The sequence below is a fragment of the Cucurbita moschata genome, unplaced genomic scaffold (assembly GCF_002738365.1).
Source record: "Cucurbita moschata cultivar Rifu unplaced genomic scaffold, Cmos_1.0 Cmo_Scf00046, whole genome shotgun sequence".
Classification (NCBI taxonomy): Eukaryota; Viridiplantae; Streptophyta; class Magnoliopsida; order Cucurbitales; family Cucurbitaceae; genus Cucurbita; species Cucurbita moschata.
This window is the reverse complement of record NW_019268562.1, coordinates 1,088,533-1,111,376: the sequence shown is the minus strand read 5'-3', so window position 1 is coordinate 1,111,376 and position 22,844 is coordinate 1,088,533.

Genomic DNA, 22,844 nt, shown 5'->3' with positions numbered 1-22,844 from the left:
AGATCGCTAAAGAGTTTTAGCATGATCACTTTTTTAATGTCTAACTCTTCGACACGTCCTTCCCTGTGTGTTAGAGTTCTCAGGGCTTCCGCGACGTTTCGAGCTGTGAGATTGTGTGGCTCTTTCTTCAAAAGAGTCAATATCAAATGTTAGGTCTTTGATTGGCAACCCATCCAGGGGAGCGTCGATTGCATCGATTCCATCAACGATGTTCCCATGAGTTTATGGTGCATGACCCATTTTTTATACCATTCACCTTCGAGCATTACCATAGTTTTGCATCGTCCATGAGATGCATTGCGGCTAACGTAACTCTCAGGTCGTATGAGAAAGTTCCTGTAGCCCTCAACTCTCAAGTCGTATGATAGAGTTCTTAGAGCTACCGCGACATTTCGAGGTGTTCGATCGTGTGGCTTTTTCTTCAAAAGAGTCAACATCAAACGTCAGGTCTTTAATTGGCAACCCATCAAGGGGAGCGTCGATTGCATCGATTCCATCAACGGTCTTCCCATGAGTTTATGGTGCATGGCCCATTTTTTATATCATCCACCTTCGAGTGCCACCGTCCATGAGATGCATTGTGGCCAACGTAACTCTTAGGTCCTATGAGCAAGTTCCTGTAACCTTCAAGTATTGTTCAACGTCAAAAATAAAGTTTTTTTAATTCCTTAGCATCCTGGTTTCCATTTAAGGGTTTGTATTTTTGGTTTTCAGTTTGTTAAGCCCAACATGAACTTGGCTTGGGGTGTGGTTCTCTACGACCCTCCTTATCAAACTCACTCTAGTGCTCATCTCAGTCATCTCAGCCATGATGGCGTTCAACAAAAGAGACCTTGAAAATGACCGAATTATCACATTAACCATTTGAATGACCTCAACCTCACGTGTTGAAATTGAACCAAATATCTATGACATAACACTATTAAAGGTTCAAAGTTCATAAAAGTCTTTAATCTAAGATACTATTGAACTTGACCATTATAGTGCCTCTCAAACCAATTTCATAAAAGTCTTTAGAATTTAAGATACTATTGAACTCATCCATTATAGTGCTTCTCAAACCTAGGTAAAGTTTAAATATAATTGGTGACAAAAGATGAAACTATAAAATAAAAGAAATAAGAAAATAAAATTTCATTGTCGAGAATCAAACTCGGATCTCCTCGATGAAAGCCAGATCTTCTGTGTAATGTCTAACTCTTCGATACGTTTTTTTATGTGTGTGATAGAGTTCTCAAAGATACCGCCACGTTTCTTGTTGTTCGATCACGTGGCTCTTTCTTCAAAAGAGTCAACATCAAACATTAGGTCTTTGATTGGAAACCCATACAGGGGAGCGTCGATTGCTTCAATTCCATCAATGGTCTTCCCATAATTTTTTGGTGCATGACCAGTTTTTTATACAATTCACCTTCAAGCGCCACCATAGTTTTGCATCGTCCATAAGATGTATTGTGGGCCAATGTAACTCTCTGGTCCTTTGAGCAAGTTCCTATAGTCTTTAAGTATAATATCAAAACATATTAACCTATTTAATATGTTAAATATTAAAATAATTGATGTGTATCATAAACATTAAATAAAAATATATATTTGAAATTTGAATGAGATTCATATTAATTAAACATATATTATGATATTCTACCACATTTTAATATTATTTAAATAAGATATTATATCTTAATGTATTAGGTATTCAAATATATAATTTGACAAAAATTATCACAAGTTCACTGTAGATAGAACCCTAGGGTTAAGTCAAAAAGCATCAAACACTAAATACTGTGACATTTTAGGTGATATTTTGTCGAGGAAACTGATAAGGTCTTTAAAGAGCATGTGGTCATGTCTGACATTTTACGTTAACAACATGGTGAAAAGAAACCAGAAATTCTGATATTGGTAATTAACTACAAACCTTTGAATAAGGTTTTAGAACAAATAAGATATCCAATCCAAAACCAAAATGATTTGATAAAAAAAATTTAGAGTCAAATGTTTTTATAAAATTCGACATGAAATTGGGATTTCAGAAAATTCTAATTTCCTAAAAGGACAAATATAAAATAGCATTTAATGTCCAATTTAGAAAATATGAGAGGAATGTCATGCCATTTAAGTTAAAAAACGCTCCATCTGATTTTCAGAAGATTATGAATGATATTTTCAATCCTTTCAAAAAATTTCGATAGTTTATAGTGATGATGTGTTGATATTTTCTAAAATCATTAAGATCAACACTTTAAACATCTACGTACGTTCATTAATGTAATCAAAAGAAATCAGCTAGTTGTGTCCATACCCAAAATCAAATAATATCAAACTCGGATCCATTTTCTTGAATTTTAAATTTATTTGAGCCTTATTAAAACCCATCCAATGGTCTTTGTCTCAAACTTTGGTGATGACTTATCCTAGAAAAGCCAACTTCAAAAAAAATTTAGGTTCTCTCAAGTACGTGTCTTATATCCTTCAAGATATCAGACACATTTACAAATGTCTTGATGAGTGTCTTCAAAATAATACAAAATCTTGATTTGTAAGGGATATCTCTACAACCCAAAAAAATCAAATCATTTAGTCAAATAAACTCTCTGCAAGTCTTATTGACACAAGGGCAGATCTAATAATGAAACGTGACCCATCAAATATCGGAAATGGAGGTATCTAAAATTTTCAAAGAGGACAGAGAATCAATTATCATATTTCATTCAAAAGCCTCGAATAATACCATACAAATTACAAAATTGTAAAAAAAAAAATTTAAAAAAAAAGTTTTATTTCAATTGTACTCTGTACAAAAATTTTAAAGAAAATTTAATTAACAAAACTATTAAAATGTATTCAAAAGTCAAATTTAGTTTTAGAAAAAGAAGGGAATAATCTTGTTTCAAACAAAAAATAATATTGCTAGATAGAAGTAAATTTTGTTGTGGTTTTATTTTAAAATTCTGCCTTAAAAGAAGTTGAAAACACCTTGGGAGATTACTTAGGGGAGAGTTTCTAACAAAGTCTCTCTTCTCTCCTCTGTCTTCTCAAACTGATACTAATCCAACCATTCATTTGCATGGACTCAAAAGTTCAATTACCTACAAAAGAAGTTGGAAACACCTTGTGAAAGTCTGTAAGGATACTACGACCTCTAGCTTTGAAAAATCCAGCGTTGTTGGCGCTTATCAAAATCGCTGCCAAAATAAAGTTTAACGAGTGGTTCTATGGTGTAGTGGTTAGCACTTTCGACTTTGAATCTAACGACCTGTGTTTAATTCCCGATAGGTAATCCACCAATTTATAAAAAATTTGTCCATAGTCGATTCAATAGGGTCACTTTTGGACCGATAATCTGTAGAAGGGGTCACTAAGGTTGAGATCATACAAAATGGGACCATAGCTCAATGTTAGAGCATTTGATTGCTGATCAAGAGGTCACCAATTCGAACCTAGTTGGGCCCTTCTATCTTGGATAGAAATTTGTTACACTTTTTGGACCGACACTATGTCTAAGGGGTCACTAAGGTTAAAATCCTACAAAATTGATCCATGGCTCAGTGGTAGAGAATTTGACCGGTCACCTGTTTGAACTTGGTTGGGCCCTTTTATTTTGGACAGACACTTTTTACACTTTTGGATTGACACTCTGTAGGAGGGGTCACTAAGGTTGAAATCATGCAAAATGGGCATAGCTTAGTGGTAGAGCATTTGAATCTGGTTGGGCCCTTTTATTTTGGACAGACACTTTGTTCGATTTACTCCCGACCACCGAGTGTCTAAAGGACTTTTATTTTGGACAGACACTTTGTTCGATTTACTCCCGACCATGGAGTGTCTAAAGGAAAAGAAATAAGAATAATTCCTACCGTGTCTCCATCTTGTAAAGCCAATATAGTAGAGAAATAAAAAATTGGTACCTAATGATCAATGGATGTTGACTTTGACCAATTCCTACTATTTTTTTTTCTATATTTTGAAACTATTTTAAGCACTTTACTCCTTATATTTTTACCTTTTAAGGTTGTAAATATTTGTGCACAGATGACTATTATAATTATTAGTCAATTGAGTGAGGTGGAAATAAATTTTGAAGATGAAATTAAAGTATTAATTTTGATATCATCTTTACCTGAGTTTTGGGATATTGTTATTAATGAGATTCAACCTAATGTCATTAGTAATTCACAATAATAATATTCAAAATACTTGACAAAAAAGAATGGTCAACCTAAGATATTTGAAACAAATAAATATTTTTGTCCTCTATGATATATCAAATCACTCATTTGAAATTCCTTAATAATAATCCTGAAGTCTTACATCTTTTATAGAGAAAAGTTCTTTAAATAGAAGTCTTATTCGATACTTCTAAGCATTTAGAGATCAACTAGACACAAAGCTAAACATTCTAAAAAAAATTAGGGGTTAAACTTTTAAGTTAACGTAATTTAAGAAACTTATGATTTTTATATTATCAAGAGTTTAATTGAGCTAGGTCGATTCAATCTAGTGGACCCAAGAATTGAACCGAACCAAACAACCTAGTTAATAACATGATTTAGTGGAAGCATTTTCACGCAAAATAGAAGCAATAATGGAGGGTTTGAAATAATATAGTTTTCACCCCTTGTTTCTCGAGTGAATATTGAAATAATATAGTTTTCATGTTAAGTTTTGCACGGAAGAAAGAAAGACCGGGATGTAAAGTATTATTTCAATTTGTTTGTAATATACAACAATATATAAATTAACTATAAGAAATATATAAAATTACATGTTCTCCAAGAGCTTCAATCATCACTGGAGGGTTACTTCTGCAACCACTCTAAAGGTGCTCAAGATCACAACGAGTTAGATAAAACAGCTCTAGAACTTTGAATCCAATAACTTAAGTTTGACTTGTGATAGGATCTCTCTTCTTGTGGAATCTGCATAAAATAGGAAAACCATTCCAAAATAAATTTTTATACGGGGTTCTATGGTGTAGTGGTTAGCACTTTGAACTTTGAATCCAACGACCTGGGTTCAACTCTTGGGTAGGACCTTTATGAAATGACCTTGATGCGAAAACACAGAATAAGGAACGACAACACAAGACATTTATTTTATAAAACAAAAGGGTGTACCTAGCATTCGATGCTTTCTTGAGGCATAAGGTGTAACATTCTTGAGTTATTCCAAACTTGCTCCACTTCATGAACATGACCTCTGCTTGAGGTATTGATTTTATAAAACAAAAGGGTGTACCTAGCATTCGATGCTTTCTTGAGGCATAAGGTGTAACATTCTTGAGTTATTCCAAACTTGCTCCGCTTCATGCCTTCCAAGGCTTCATGAACATGACCTCTGCTTGAGGTATTGAGTTTTAGGTTCTGAACTTGCTCCAACCAACTTGAAATCTTGAATTTATTGAGCATGTCTAAATCTTAGAGGTTGTCATGTCATGCATCGTATTTTAGGGCATCTCATTTAGGTGAGGGAGATAATAAGTTCATCATGGAATCTTGCTCATGGTACATATTCCATAGCATCCCACCTAAAGAGAGATAATGGTTACTTCAGGCATGGATCCTAGCAACTTGTTAAGCATGATGTTTGCATTAACCTAGGGAGATAATGGTTACTTCAGGCATGGATCCTAGCAACTTGTTAAGCATGATGTTTGCATTAACCTAGGTGTTTAATGGTTACTTCAGGCATGGATCCTAGCAACTTGTTAAGCATGATGTTTGCATTAACCTAGGTGTTTTCTTGGATTCTTGGTGATCCTAGGTTTATGCATAACGTCTTGGGTCAAGCTTGGAACTTGTAAGTTCTTAGGAATAGCCCAACATGATATTGTGCACGTAGTATCTATTTGAGACCAAGGGTACATCTTGGGAATCTATTATTTCAGGGATACCACTTTAGTTATCCTAGGAGGTAAAGTTATATGGATGGTGATGAGCATTTTCTCCCATATCTTGGTTTCGCTAACTAAAGTTTTCCAATAACTCCCAAACTTCATTACCTTATATAACCTCTCGGGATAAGGATTCATATAACATTTCATAAAATAAGATCTACTGAGAAAACCCGAGAAAAGGTCAAATTTTGAGTTGACTTGGACAATTCAGTTGAACTGGCCGTATCATCGTTTTCTTCCTCCCAACAGGAAGAAGATGTGCATTTTTTCGCATCGCCGCCATCTGAAACTCGGCCTGTACAGCCACATTTACAGCGTTTCTCTCCTCGAATTCTTCGTGAAACTTAAAGATGGATGTTACAAGAAAGGGCTAGGGATTTATTTGATAACTTCTCGTGGATCGTAGCCTAAGATATTCGCTACCAAAAATTATCCAAAATCTGATTTATCGCTCGAGATAAAACAAAGGATTTCTTATTGGGTAGCCGATTCTAGGGGTTTAAAGGCCCTATTTCTTCATTGAACCTCTTCCATATCCTATCTTCAGGCTAAAGGAATTGGTTTGGAGGAACGTCTTTGAGTGTAGGACCTTAATTTCCAGAAATCGTTCTCAGTATGCAACTCACTCGAAACGCTAGATTTTCGATCTCGTGGGTAGCTTATTCTACGACGTTTCAACTCTTGATTCCTTCATCAAGTTTACTCCACTTCTTCCTCCGAAGCTAGAGGAATTCGTAATTGAAGGAAAAGAGATCGTAGCTAGGAATTTTGACTCTTATCCCCAATTTAATTTCGAAACCTATTTCCTTCAGGCTTTCGAGGTTATTTTTATTCGTGGTCTTCTATGGAAGCATTCCTTGGAGGTGCAGAAACTGATTGGAACCATTCTTGCTCAACGAGTCATCATGTATCCTCGGATTGGATTTTAAAGTTTTTCTTGAAGTTCTTCAATGACGAATTGAATTGGGAGAACGGTTTCTGAGCACTTTCAGCACTCTATTCCTTCATAGAACTTGTGGGTAATCTTGTTGAGAAACGGTACGAATACGTTTGAAGAGAAATGGTAGAGGATTGCTTTCGAATTTGGAAGAAATCTGAGAGTACGAGACCCATAATCTAAACGCTTATTGCCTTCGTTGGGGGATCGACCTTTCTCGATTCTTATTCTGTATTGTTGCTCCTACTTCAGACTTTATAGGAGGAGCTTAAACCGACATTGAGAGCTCCAGATTCTTCGTTATTTAGAAGTTTGAAGAGAAATGGTGGAGGATTGCTCTCGAATTTGGAAGAAATCTGAGAGTAGGAGACCCGCAATCTAAACACTTATTGCCTTCAATTGCGGTATCGACCTTTCTCGATTCTTATTCCGTATTGTTTCTCCTACTTTCGACTTTATAGGAGGAGCTTAAATCGACATCGAGAGCTCCAGAATCTTTGTTATTTAGAGATCGAACTTTCTGGATAATTTTTTGGAGATATCAACTCCGATCATAGCCTTACCGACCTTGGCTTTGAATACTAGTCGTTGGATGTGATGATCCGTGCGTGTTCGTTCTAAATCATATCAAATTTTGGAGGAGATCCGACGGTTGAGATTTGAGTTCGAAAGATTTTGCTCAGATGGTCACGGTAGATGCCCTAATTCTAATTATAGTGGCATTTCTGTAATTATCCATTCTTCCAAGTTTATTTTGGTAATTTACCACTTTCCGAATATTTTATTATTATTTTTCTCGAAAAATCCATAATTTTTCTACAAATTTCTCATCCTTTTTTTTTTTTTTATCATTTTTCCCTTTTTTTTAATCTTGAGATTCCTTCTATATAAAATTACAAATTCGGAAAGATTCTTGATAATTTATAAAATGACTTTTTTGCCCTTTTGATTTACTTTTTCCTTTCCAATCCTTTTCAAAAGGCCTTTAACTCCTTGAAATCACTTGTTGGGGTACACGAGTGACTTGACTAAGTTCTTTGTTCTTGCTTAATCCTTTAATTTTTTTCCTTTCTATCCTTTGGGTCTTTCATGAGTGGCTTATTCTCATGGGAGATAATTTCCTTCATTTTTGGGGTGCTACATATACATACTCGTTACAAACACAAAATAAGAAGCAGACTCAAAAGAAGAACAAAAAATACTAGGATATTACTTCTTGTTATGTTTTCAGGATCTTATACTGATCTTGAAAACCTTCCCCTAAAATAACCTTCAATTTTCTCCCCATCTATCTTTTTTTAAACACTTTTGAAAGTTAAAGAGTAGTTTTGAAGCTTTTTTTTTTCTTTTGAAAATTCAACGTATTTTTAAAAAAAAAAATTATGAGTATTTTTTTAAGATAAAGTGCAAAGTTCAATTGTATTTTTATTAATTTAGATTATAATTTAAAAAAAAATACAAATTTTTGTTGATTAAGTTAATATTAATTTTATTAAAATACATAACACCACATCAAAATTAATTTATTCCTACTAAAATTAAAACTAAAAAATCAATTTATTTTAAACTAAAAAATTAATTTATTTTAAAACTAAAAAGTATACTTCGTTTGACTAAAACATCCCTTATTCCAACTATAAAGAATTTAATTCCAAGCTCTCTTCTAATAGACAAACGATTTATTAACCTCTGTTGTAAGATTTCACTAAATCAATTTAAGTAGCGTTCAACTATAAATATCGAATTTTAAAGTATTCCTCAGCAAAGTAAATCTGTTGAAACTATCTATCAAAGGTGTTCCATAATGAGTTGTGGAGAAGTGTTTCCTTCAATTCTAATTTCAATTAAGGATGTCAATGACAAAAAAGTGCAAGAGGCTAGAAGGTTTGTAGTGGAAGAAAATAACAAGAGTTATGGATATTGTTTCGTGTACAAGCTGTATCATGTGTCTTATTCGTGGCTACTTAAATCTCGTTGAATTGGTGCGCCTTTCACATCAGAGAAATTTGCGCCTTAAACCGAGCTCTTTGCAATAGCGAACTTATTAAAAACTCTTTGCTTGCTGCAACATCTGCTTGACATAATTGGACCAAAGGACGGTATGGACGACCATAGCTCACTGTATTGATCTCGAATCATGAAGTGTGACGTCGGATCTTTGTGCATACAATATTCATTAACTATAACATGGCAAGAAATTTTTTATGTTTTGACTGGGCATGCCATATTCTGTTGTTCTTATAGTTACCTGTGATTAAAGCAAAGAAGTATAGACATGGTTTCCAACCAACCCTTCCTTTATAGTTAGTTCGACGAATGGATTTTTGTTATCATTTTATCGTTAACCCTTCTGCTCGATTTTGTGTTATGATATCATACAGGGAATGAGAAGCGACCTTACTTGAAAAATTATATACCGTTTGATAATTATTGTTGATAACAAAGATAAATTGAATTATAAGCATTTTAAGTTCAAAAGTAACAAATTACTTGTATACTTTTACTTATAATCTTCATATTCTTTATATAGCATAAGGAAGGGAGGGATAGAAAAGATACTCATAATATCATTATGACTATTAATAAAAGAGAGTAATACATCCACAAACACACACACATATATTTCGAGAGAGAGAGAGAGGGCTTATTATAAGTAGAGATAGCATTCTAGTAGTTATATTGCTACTTGTGGACAAGGAACTCGAGAACTTCTTTAAAAGATGTGAGCTTATGAGTAGGTGGCGATGGATATATCACATGCACAAAAGAAAGTTATGCACCTTTGTAATAAAAGACCAAGGAATATCATCGTTATTTATAACTTCTATCACAATAATATAAATTCTGCGAGGACGACATTCTCTAGTCATACTAACCAGACTGTTCACCACACGCTTGTAGATGAAACGATGTCCACTATTCTCATTATTCTTTTCAACTACGAACCTTCCTGCATTCTGCACTACTAGGATATTGACATCCTTAATTGGCACTAAAGCATCTAAAGGCAACCCTTCCACACGGCTTATTCTAACACCTTTGGTAAATAGTTCCAAGAGACATTGTTAGGCGATTTTGTTCATGAATACTTAAGAATTTGATATTTATAGTTGTAGTTGAACGCTACTTAAATTGATGAAGTGAAATCTTACAATAAATTCTAATAAAGTGTTTGTCCAATTAAATAGGTTGGAATTAAATTCTTTATAGTTCGAGATAATAGTTGTATTCTTTTAAGTCATTGAGACTAGTGTTACTAGTACTTGTTAGTATATTTGAGTATAAATATTAAAATGATTAGTTATTAAATATTGTTTGAATTAAAGCGTTCATAATTCAAATGATCTTCATAACCTAATTCATAAAAAAATATATATATATATTTAGGAAGCATTTATGTGCTAGATCAAAATAAGATGCATAAAAGGAACTTGCCGTAATTACTTTATTCATCGACCTTTAATCTTAAAAGTAACTTAAAATATTGCAATATTGTGATTCAATCACCTATTATGAAATTAGGCCCCAATTAAAAAAATAATATTTTAAAAAGATGAAAAAATTCATAAGCCAACAAAAATATGTATTCAAAGATGAAGAATTCACAACAACAATCACAAACAATATTAATTAGCATCTTGTCTTTTGGTTTGTCACATTTTAAAACATGAACAAACCTCAATTTTGAGTCGGTGAGTATTATGGATCATAATCGACAGTACTTTGCAAGTAGCTTTGAGCATTCATAAAAGGTCGAAAGTTGAATTTCTTTAGAATGGGTAACCAAATAACCGATGATTATTGTTGAATTTCTAAAAAGTACACCACAAATTTCATTTATAGATATAAATGGAACCATTGATATAAAACCCTGATTATATAATTGTATCTTTACTAACAAACCCACCTTGGAGTGATCATCTTCACCAGAGGCTGCAAATTAAGAGGCCTTCCAGGATTACTCAAAAGTGAACTTTTAAGACAAATGAAGCTATATTTGAGCAAGAAAAATCATGTTACATGTGTCTGGGATACAACGGAGACACCAATGCAAGCAATCACTACCACCCGAAGTTTCTTTGATATTGTAATTGGATCTATGAGACTCATCCCTCAGATGTGAAAGAGTAGTTATATCCAACATTCTTACATGTGTGCCTCTTACAGTACTCTCAACAAATGGATCGCTTGATCTATTTTACTCTACTTTATTTCCTCTCAATAACGGTGTGGTATTGACACAACTCATATTGCTGATAATCATCACTTACATCCAAAACCAGAGTATAGCAGTCGACTATCTTCAAGGACCCATTCACCATTTCCATTTCTACCGACGGAAAAGTTTTATTACATTCATTTCTTTTTCCTTTCTAACTTCTTCATTCTCACATTAAACTTTTTTTTATTTAAAAAAAAATAAATGTGAAAAGGGAGAAAGAAGGAAGATGAAAAAAAGAAAACCCTTAATTTTGAAAGCTTATCAAATACTCTTTGACCGATATAAAGAAAGCTTGAAAATAATTTATTCTCACGTCCCTCTTTGACACTTGTTGGATATATATCCGTCCTTCACATGTCGTATCATAATCATATCATATCGTAAAAACTTCGTGGTTATATCCTTCCCTAATTTATCATAGCCTTAACGTCCTTAGACATATCATAGTTGTGTCGTTACCTGAACGTACCTTAGTCATAACATTACAGGAACGTATCGTAATGCTATCGTTCTATCAATCTATCATAATCCTATCCCTTTCTACCCATAACCTAATCGTATTGTCTTATGAACCCATCGTGACCATATCGTTTTTATCAATCTGTCATACCCATAGCACTTCGATACATAACCAAACCATAACGTTTCATGAACATGTCTTACTCCTATCGTTACATTACGTTTAGTGCATCCTTCTCGTATCCTATCTCAAATATACCATTGAACACATGGTACCGTAAGTATTATCATACAATTCACATATTATAACATATCATAAGCATATCGATTCACAAACATTTCACACATATCAATATATATGACACTTGCAGAACCACGGACACAGTCAACATCAAATATAACCATACGGATGGTAAGGTCACTTACCTGATTAGCTTAGGCTGGTGTCCCTAATTTATCCTTAAGAAAGTTCGATTTGCCCTTTGTATTAAAGTAAACCTATATGAACATGACATCAATTTCAATCATTTCTCTAAATTTTATGATGCTCTAGTATTAGATTTCATGGGAATATTGCATGAGTAAAGTCTTGAAATGTCTATATATCAAAACTGTTTAACACTTTCCAAATCTTGATTTTTGGCTGTTGTGTTTTTTTTTTTTTTTTTTTACTTGTGTTCCTAATCTTAATTGGTGTGTTTATTACTTTTTTTTTTTGTTTTAATTATGTTATCAATTAGCCAATTTAATTAATTCATACTTTATGTTTTTTTTTTTTAATTATGTTAGCCATTACTTTTGGCTAATTTAATCTATTCTATTTATTTTATTTTATTTTATTTTTTGCTATTGATGGACGTATCTTTCTAAAACATATCCAAAACATACTAAATAAAACTAAATTGGTGAAAAGAGGATATGAGATATAATTAAGGTTAAATCTATTTCCATATGAGAATAACTCATTCTCATGTCCATCTTTGCTACCATGTACTAAATTAAGGATTTTATTACTCTTTGGTCAAAACCATCCTTAAAGCACAAAATTGAAGTTGTAGTTAGTCAATTATAATATTTGACGTGCTAGTTTTCAAACTACTTTAAATGGGTGTAAAGAAAGCATGAGAATAACTTAGTGTCACTAATCTGACACGCGTTGGTCGTGTACTGAACACTTGTTAATACAATGGATACATTACAAATATATAATCCATCGTATCAGACATTTGACTTCGAATTTATTTTGAGAGTGAAACGTACATTAATTTTTTTTTTAAGTATACAAATATATAACTTATTTATATGAATTTATTTCTAATATAAAATTGATAAATTTTTTGAAATAATTCTTTTTAATTAATGTATCATTGTCACATCGGTGTCCTAGTTTTTTAAAAATGACATGTTATCATATCTATTTGGTATCATATCTATGTCTAGTATCTATATCTCATTTTTATTTTTATGACTCGGAGGTATTTTGCTTTTATAAATAGATATCTTCACGAAAATAAGTTTAATTTATGTTGAGATGGAGAATAAAAATTGACACTTAAGGTCGTGATACTTGGGACTTTGATTCCTTTTAGTGTGAAGCTTGCATCTTGCAATTACTTGGGTAGAGAATGTGTTTCACTTAAAATTCACTCAAGAGAAAATAATCAAATAACGAACCATATTTGAGAGAGGATAACATTTTTTTTTTTTTTAATCTTTGAGAAATAAGAAAGAATAAAAATTAAAACATGGCATGAATGACATGTTCTTCAATCTTTGTTTTGTTCTCATAAATGTATATAAAAAGAAAAAAAAAATCTTACATATTTTTATATATAATTTAAGATTACCTATTTAATAAAGCTCCATCCAAACTTCTACTCATAAATTTAATTATTATTTGTATACAATTGTTATATGTAAGAAAATACACGTACAAAATGTTTATACTATTGGTAATATACTAGTCTTGGTTGTTTGACTAAAACAATGCAACCATTGTCCAAACTAAAGAATTTGATTCGAAGCTATCTCCTAATAGAGGAAGGCTCAATTAGACTTTGTTGCAAGATTCGACCATATCAATTTGAATAGCATTCTCCAACTATAAATATTAAACTCCAAAATATTCACGAGCAAAGTAAGTTTGTTGAAACTATCTATAAAAGTGTTCCAAAGTGAGTCGTGGAGAAGATTTGCCTTAAAATCTAGTTCCAATTAAGGATGTCAATGATGAAGAAGTGCAAGCTGTTGGAAGGTTTGCTGTGGAAAATTTGAGAGGTGGTAGATATAATTTAATTTACAAGCGTGTGGTGAATGGTCTTTTCAGTCCCATATAGGCTTTGACCCCAAATTTTATATTATTGTGATAGAAGCTATAAATGACAATAATATTCATTGGTCAGATATTGCAATTGTGAAGAAGTTCCGTCATATGCATCGGACGCTACCGCCATCCTATAAGCTCTTATCTTTTGAGGAATTCATCAAATTCCCTCTCCACAAGTAGCAGTATAACTACTAGATTGCTTTCTTTACTTACAATAAGTCTCTATATGCGCTTGTGGGACATTACTCTCTTTTATCTATAAAATGGCATAGCCATAATGATATAATAATCCTTATATAAGTATCTTTCCTCTCTCTATATGTGCTCGTGGGACATTACTCTCTTTTATTTATAAAAATGGCATAGTCATAATGATATAATAATCCTTATATAAGTATCTTTCCTCTCTTTATATGTGTTCGTGGGACATTACTCTCTTTTTTTATAAAAATGGCATAGCCATAATGATATAATAATCCTTATATAAGTATCTTTCCTCTCTTTATATGTGTGCTCGTGGGACATTACTCTCTTTTATTTATAAAAATGGCATAGCCATAATGATATAATAATCCTTATAAGTATCTTTTCTTTTTCTCTATCGTACCCACCTTATACATAAGGTGTTAAATTAACTCATACTTAAAAAAATAATTTCTCTCTTTTGAAGACAAGGGTATCGATCCCCATACCTCTTGCATGCTAAGCGAGCACTCTACCATCTGAGCTACATCCCCATAATCTTTGCATTACAAAACCCTAAATTTCTTGTCATCAATAATAGTGAAAATGAAGAAATATTGCTACCCAACATGTCATGAATAAGGAAAAATTGAAAAGAAATAATATATTTAATAATAGATAGTCTTATTTTTAGAGATGCAGGGTATCGATCCTCGTACCTCTCGCATGCAAAGCGAGCGCTCTACCATTTGAGCTACATCCCCATGATTTTTACATCATAAAACCCTAAATGTCCCTTCATCAATAATAGTGAAAATAAAAAAATAACGCTATTCATTATGTCATAAATAAGGAAAAAATGAATAGAAATAAAATAGTAATAACGAATAGTTTCTTTTGGAAATATGGGGTATTGATCTGATCCCCGTACCTGTGCTAAGCAAGCAATCTACCATCTAAGCTACATTCCCACAATACTTATATCAGAAAACCCTAAATGTGGAAAACCCTAAATGTCCCGTTATCAATTCTAATGAAAATGAAAAAATATCTCCGCTAATTATGTCATAAATAAGGATAAATTTCCCATCATAAGCTACATCCCCACAATTCTTACATCATAAAACCCTCAAATATGTAGAGATGCAGGGTATTGATTCCCATACCTCTCACATGCAAAGCGAGTGCTCTACCATCTAAGCTATATCCCCACAATTCTTATGTCAAGAAGTCCTAGAGATGCAAGGGATCGATCCCCATACCTCTCACATGCAAAGCGAGTGCTCTACCATCTATGCTATATCCCCACAATCCTTATGTCAGAAAGTCCTAAACATCTCGTCATCAGTAATAGTGAAAATGAAAAACTATCCCGCCTCATTATGTCCTAAATAAGAAATAATATATTTAGTAATCGCGATTCAATTGGAGATGCAAGGTATTGATCCCCGTATTTTCCACATGGGAAATGAACACTCTACCATTTGAACTACATCCCTACGATTCTTACATCAGAAAACCCTAAACGTCCCTTCATCAATACTTGTGAAAATAAAAAAGTATCTCTGCATATTATGTCATAAATAAGGAAATATTGAATAAAAATAAAATATTAATAATAAATAATTTCTTTTGGAGATGCGAGGTATCGATCCTCGTACCTCTCGTATGCTAAGTCGTACCTCTCGCATACTAAGCGAAGCTACATACCCACAATTCTTGCGTCACAAAATCTTAAATTTTCTATTATCAATAATGGTGAAAATGAAGAAATATCGCTACTCAACCTGTCATGAATAAGGAAAAATTGAAAGAAATAATTTTCAATAATAGATAGTTTTATTTTTGAAGATGCCTGGTATCTATCCCCGTAACTCTCGCATGCAAAGCAAGCGGTTTACCATTTGAGCTACATCCCCACGATTCTTATGCCACAAAATTCTAAACGTCTCGTCATCAATAATAGTGTCATGAAAAACTATCCATGCTCATTATGTCGTAAATAAGAAAAAATTGAAAAGAAATAATATATTTAGTGATCGATTCATTTGGAGATGCAAGGTATCAACCCCATACTTTCCACATTAGAAGTGAGCGCTCTACTATCTAAACTACATCCCCACGATTCTTACATCAGAAAACCCTAAACCTCCCGTCATCAATAATTGTAAAAATGAAAAAATATCTACGCTCATTATTTCATAAATAAGGAAAGATGGAATAATATATTTAGTGATAATGAAAAAATATCTCCGCTCATTATTTCATAAGTTTAGTGATCCGATTCATTTGTTGATGCAAGGTATCGATCTCCGTACTTTCCACATCGGAAGCAAGCGCTCTACCATCTGAGCTCATCCCCACGATTCTTACATTAAAAAAATCCTAAACCTCTCGTCATCAGTAATTGTGAAAATGAAGAATATCTCCGCTCATTATTTCATAAATAAGGAAAGATGTAATAGAAATAAAATATTAATAACATAGTTTACATATGTGTCACTTGTGTTATTTTAATGTATTTATTTACTTGGTAAATGTCTTTCATACTACAATCTCTTGAAGGGGCATTTTGAGAATCGAACTTTCATACCACTAGACCAAATGCCATTGTTATACCACTTGAAACGTATGTCTGAAGCCTTAGGCATAGGTATTAAGGTCGTATTTTTTCGTATTGCAGGAAACACGTGAAGTCCTCAGATGTAGAATTTGTCTTGGAGAATAAAGCCTTGGGATGGGATGTTAAGAAAGACTATGAATACAGCCTTGGGATGGGATGTTAAGAAAGATTATGAATACAGCCTTGGGATGGGATGTTAAAAAAGACTATGAATACAGCCGGGATGTTAAGAAAGATTATGAATACAGCCTTGGGATGGGATGTTAAAAAAGACTATGAATACAGCCTTGGGATGGGATGTTAAGAAAGACTATGAATACAGCCTTGGGATGAGATGTTAAGAAAGATTATGAATACAGCCTTGGGATGGGATGTTAAAAAAGACTATGAATACAGCCTTGGGATGAGATGTTAAGAAAGATTATGAATACAGCCTTGGGATGGGATGTTAAAAAAGACTATGAATACAGCCTTGGGATGGGATGTTAAGAAAGACTATGAATACAGCCTTGGGATGAGATGTTAAGAAAGACTATGAATAAAGCCTTGGGATGGGATGTTAAGAAAGACTATGAATAAAGCCTTGGGATGGGATGTTAAGAAAGACTATGAAGTTAGGTTGATTTCGAATATGAAGTTCTTAGATAAGAAAAGATTTAGACATAGGGGCATTTCAAGAATTGAACTCAAAACCTCAAAACCTCTTGCACCCCAAGTGAGAATCATACCACTAAACCAAATGCCTTTTCTTGAATATCCAATATTTTTAGCTTCTACTCAAATATATTTTTCTCTCAGTAGTTGGAGAGCTATAAAATGAAAAGTTGAATTGTTATAATATACAAGGGTTATCAAATAAACCAACAACCCAACAAAAGAAACAAACTAATCAATTTTGGTTGGATTGATTTGGTTCAGTTCATCAGTTTGTTTGATTTAATTTTTCTATTTTGCCTCGTATGACAAGAAAATAAAGTTGTATTGAATGCACCTTACTTTCATTTATGACAAACTCATATGAAACATAATTGCATTAATAGTACTCACTGTTGGAGTCTATAAGCATTTCATGAATTTCAGTGCAATTCATGCTTCATTAAAGATGAGATAAACTTTAGTTAGGTAAGGGGAACTTTAAATTACTTCATGTGCATCTTCAATTACTATATGCTAGCTACAATCTTTAGGATTGACTAATTGGACACAATTAATGGATTTAGGGAAATTTTTGTGTAATTATCAACTACAACTTATGTTCTCAAATTTTTAGGACATAATTTAGGTAGTTGTTTTTATGAGTCGTAAACTTGTTTCTTTGCATAATATGGATTTAGTTGAACTATTATTATTGATAAGATGGAGAAAGAAATTGTTTTTGAATTGACTAATAGACCTAGGTTCATCGTTGTTGTCTTTTAACTTGTGATTTTGCAAAAAGCTTAACTAATATGAACGGTCATGTCACAAGAACTTTAAGGTAAATCAAGAATATACCCTACACATCATTCAAGATGGCAATAAAATGTAGTTAAATTGAACACACTTTAGTTTCATGTTTGACATGTTCCAGATAAAACATAATTGTATTAATGATATTGAGCCTGGAATCTATAAGAATTTAATGATCTTAAGAGAAATTCCTGTTTTACTAGAAGATACCAACTTTATATATGGTACTAGGAGTTCAAGAATCTGGATTTGAATCTGGTTAAGGAACCGTACGATTTGAAAGTTTTGAATTCTAGACCAAATTTGGAGCTAATTATTTCTTTTTATGACTAATTATAAATTAAGAGAAAAATATTTTTGTAAAAATAGATTTATCTCTAAAGCTTTCGTGACGAAACCATGTTTAGACTAGCAGTTTAAAGTCAAGAGATGCGGTCACAGATGTGATTATTTTGGATGGGTTCGTAATAGAACTTACCATTGAGATGAGGGAGCCTTCAAAGGTTGTGCACTCACAGATGGGGTTATTATGTAGCGTTAGTCTGTCTTTGTGTTTGAGTTTTTTTGTATTTTTTTTTTCTGTTTGGATAAATTTGAACAACACCGTCTTAAAATTTAATTTAATTTTATATTTAATGTTGTGTTGTTTTCTCAATCTCATTTTAATTTTACAACATTTTCTTATTTTATATTAATTTACTTTTATTTTTATTTGTTTTCACTCTCAATTTTAGTTTTGAATCCTTAAAATTTGGGTTGTGACAAATTGGTATCAGAGCAGCTAGATTTTAAATTATATAGATTTTTTCTTAGGATAAAGAGTCGTATATCTCTATCACTAGACTAAATGCCCTTTCTAAAAAAATTGCAACATTTTTAACTCCTACTCAATATATTTTTTCTCTCAAGTTTGAAATCTATTTTCTTGAGCGGTTGTTGGACTATAAAATAAAAAGTTGATGGTCTAGTATTTTACTTGTAAGTAAGGCATGTAATGTTGAATTGTTATAATATGCAAGTGTTATCGAATAAACTACAACCCAAAAAATTTGTTTCTTAGCATAATATGAATTTAGTTGCATAGTTATTAGGAATAAGATGGAGAAAGAAATTTTCTTTAAAATAATAAACAGACCCAAGTTCATCTTTGTTGTTGTCTAATTGTGATTTTGCAAAAAGCTTAACTAATATGAAATATCAAGGTAAATCAAGAATATATCCTACACGTCATTCAAGATGACAATAAAATGGAGTTAAATGGAACGCAGTTTTAGTTTCATGTCTAGCATAATTGTATTAATGATATTAAAGAGAACTTCGTGTTTTATTAGAAGAGACCAACTTCTTTTAAGATACTAGGAGTTTAAACTACTTCCATTGTAATTTCAATCACTCCACAATGTTTACAGATTTAGGGTTGGCTAATTGGACATCAATTATCAACTTTAGGTTATAATTTAGGTAGTAGCCATTATAATATTAATGAGCATAAGAGTACAATTCTTTCATGGACCATATGTGTTATAGTTAAATGAATATATATATATATTATGTATGTCGAGGTTTGGGTAAAGCACAAAGTAGTAAAGAACACCATTGTCAACTCTAGAGCCACCCACAACTCATGATGGAGACCGATGCAAAATATTTTAACATCCTTTGGCATCAAGATACAGGAAAGATGAACACCGTCAAATTGGAAGTTTTGCCTGTCTTAAGAGTCACAATGAGAACTCTAATCAAGCTGGAGCCTTGGACTAGGCAAATTGTTTAGTGATAGTTGAAATGGATGACTTCGACGTCTTGTCAGGAATGAACATCCTGCTTAAACACAAAGTCATTTACATTCCCCTAGCAAAATGTCTAGTAGTAATGGAGTTTGACTCGATGATCATTCAGAAAAACATCCATCAACCAAGAGGGTTGAAAATGATGTCGATACTACAGTTGAGAAAGAATCATAGCCATGATGAATCTACGCTTGCTGCTACTGTTGTAATTGAAAGGGGAGCTCGAGTGAGCCAACCTCAATAGAAACCTTGTTGCCACTACATGAACACCACGACGCAAAACAAAATCAGATAATGGATTTATCCCCACCAGAAGAGACAAAAACAAGGTCAAATACTGAAGAAGGGAGACAGAAACAAACCAATGAATCAACACATGTTCACACATAAATATCATCTAGACGGATGAAGAGAAGGGTCAATCGGAAGCGTCAACCACAATAATTTCCAGAAAAATAAAGAGTTCATATAAGTTAAGTTCAAATAAACTTCGAGTTCAAAGCAACAAGAACCAAAAACTGGTGTGAAAATACAATGGACTAGTTAAAGTTATCCATAAGATTACGAAGACATCATATAGAATCCAATTGCTCTTATGGATGCGGACTAACCTTGTTGTCCCCATTAGTAACTTGAAACATTATTATTTCGACCAAGAAAACATCAAGCAGAAGCAGGTGGTATGACGTCATACAAATAAGAAAAAAGTTTCAAGCGAAGAAAGTAGGAAAGACACGAACAGAGAAGACATGAAGACTCAACAAACTGAGAAGTGATTTTCAACACCTAGTAGGTTGGAAGAGACTCCTCATTATGAGATTAGTTGGAAACGCATCGAGAGACCTAAAGTCAGCCTCATCCAATAAATTTTGTGGGAGCAGATGTCACAGTCATGATTGCCCAAGGCATGTTGCCTGTGGTTGCATGTTGCATGTCTCGCCCATTTTTGTAAACGATTTGTTGTCTAAGGCGGTTATTTGGGCAATGTTATTGTTTACCGATTATTTGGGCGACACGCCTTGAGCAATCATGACCGTCACAATTGGCTAAGACATTTGTTGTCCATATGTTATTAATGTCCAAGAGACTCCTCATTATGAGGTCATGATTGGCTAAGACATTTAAAGAAGTTTTACTTAGGGCAACTTCTAACACAATCGTCTTCTCGCTCTCTTAAACTTCTTTAAATGTTATTGCTCACTGGTTATTTGGACGCATCTTCCTTAAAAGGGTTGTGACGACAGATGACCTAGGTAAAACTTCTATTGGGAGATCAGTGCAATAGAGAATCTGTGTCCCTTTCCTGACACCCATAACAAAGAGTTCCTAGAAAAAATATCATAGAACAATTTGTGTAATGCCTTTGAAGTAAGGCTCGAGGCTCTATCTTATCTCCCAAGAATATTGTTCATTCTCTATTCACATAGAAATTCTACAATAGAAAGTGGTACCCTCATCTTCTTTTATAAGACTACCTCGGCCTTCATGGAATGATTATTCTATGTTGATTCTTAAAGAAGGGAGTAGGAGTAAGAGTAGATGACTGTTTATGGTCCAAGTCCTGAAAAAGTAAGTCTTTATGTCAAGAAAGGAGAGGAATCCTCATAGTTTCCAAGATTTGAAGAGAATCATACATACACAAATTTCCTTTGTTTGTTTATTCGTGTTGTTTTCTCTCTTCAATTAACATGTTATAAAGACACTTGTAAATTATAATTAAATATAGCTTCAATTTTTTTTCTTTCCAAATATCGATCTGAATTGCTTCTTGGTTCGAGGTTTAAAAAACCTATTTCAAATCTTATTATGTTGCATGCTTCAATTTGATATAATTGTTGGTGGCATTTTGAGAATCAAACTCGAGACCTCTCGCACCCGAAGCGAGAATCATACCACTAGACAAAATGCCTTGTAGTGAATCTATCTTTTATGCGCCTCAATATTTGAAATTTATCCACAACGTTTTTGTTTCAATTCTAGAAATAGAAATGATATCCATAGAAATACATAATTTTACAATGCAAATAAGAAAAACTCTTGATCAAGTTTTAGATAAAAGTAGCAAACATGTTGATAGATATAAAAATAAATTCAAGTTCTTTCTCTGGCCTAATTATCAATGGAAAGATTTAGCTGATATGAATTGTTATTGGTTTGATACCAATAATAACAGTCATTTTAGTATGCTAAGGATCCATATGTGTCCATGAAAATTAGTTAATGCTATATTTTTCTTATATTGGCCATAATATCTCTCAACCAAATGCATTAGTTTAAAATGTATTTAATATTTTTCTTTTGTCCTTTTCTTTTTTCCAATGGTCTTATGTCTCCATTCCATTTGAAAATTGATATTTTGTTTGGTAATTTTAAACTCATTATTTTTGTTTGTTCATTCCACCTCATTTGTAAAAAAACAAAAAAAAAAAAAAAAAACCACTAGACCAAATGCCCTTATAGTGGATCTATCATTTTTAGTTGTCCGTGTGTATATGTTTTCCGCACCTCAATATATGAAATTTATCCAACCTCAACATATGAAATTTATCCAACCTCAATATATGAAATTTATCCACATATTTTTGTGCTTTAGAACCTACTATTATTGTCATGTTAACTTCACATGGTCTATCACACAGTTGAAGCAGCATTGCCACTAGAGCCCATGCATTCCTTTAGGATAGATATGTTAAAAATTAGGCCCATTTGATAACTATTTTGTTTTTTGTTTTATTTATAAAAATAAAAAAAAATAATAATAAAAAAGAAAATAAAAGAAAACATTTGAATTTTAAGCAAAATTTCACACCCAACTAAGTTTTTGAAAAATATTTTTATTTATTTATTTTTTCTTTATTTTAGTTTTCCAAACATAGATTGATATGGAGTGGTTAGTTTTCAAAACTACTTCTTTGCTACAATTGAACAATATTTATATTGTAAAATGGGATTCAGTTCC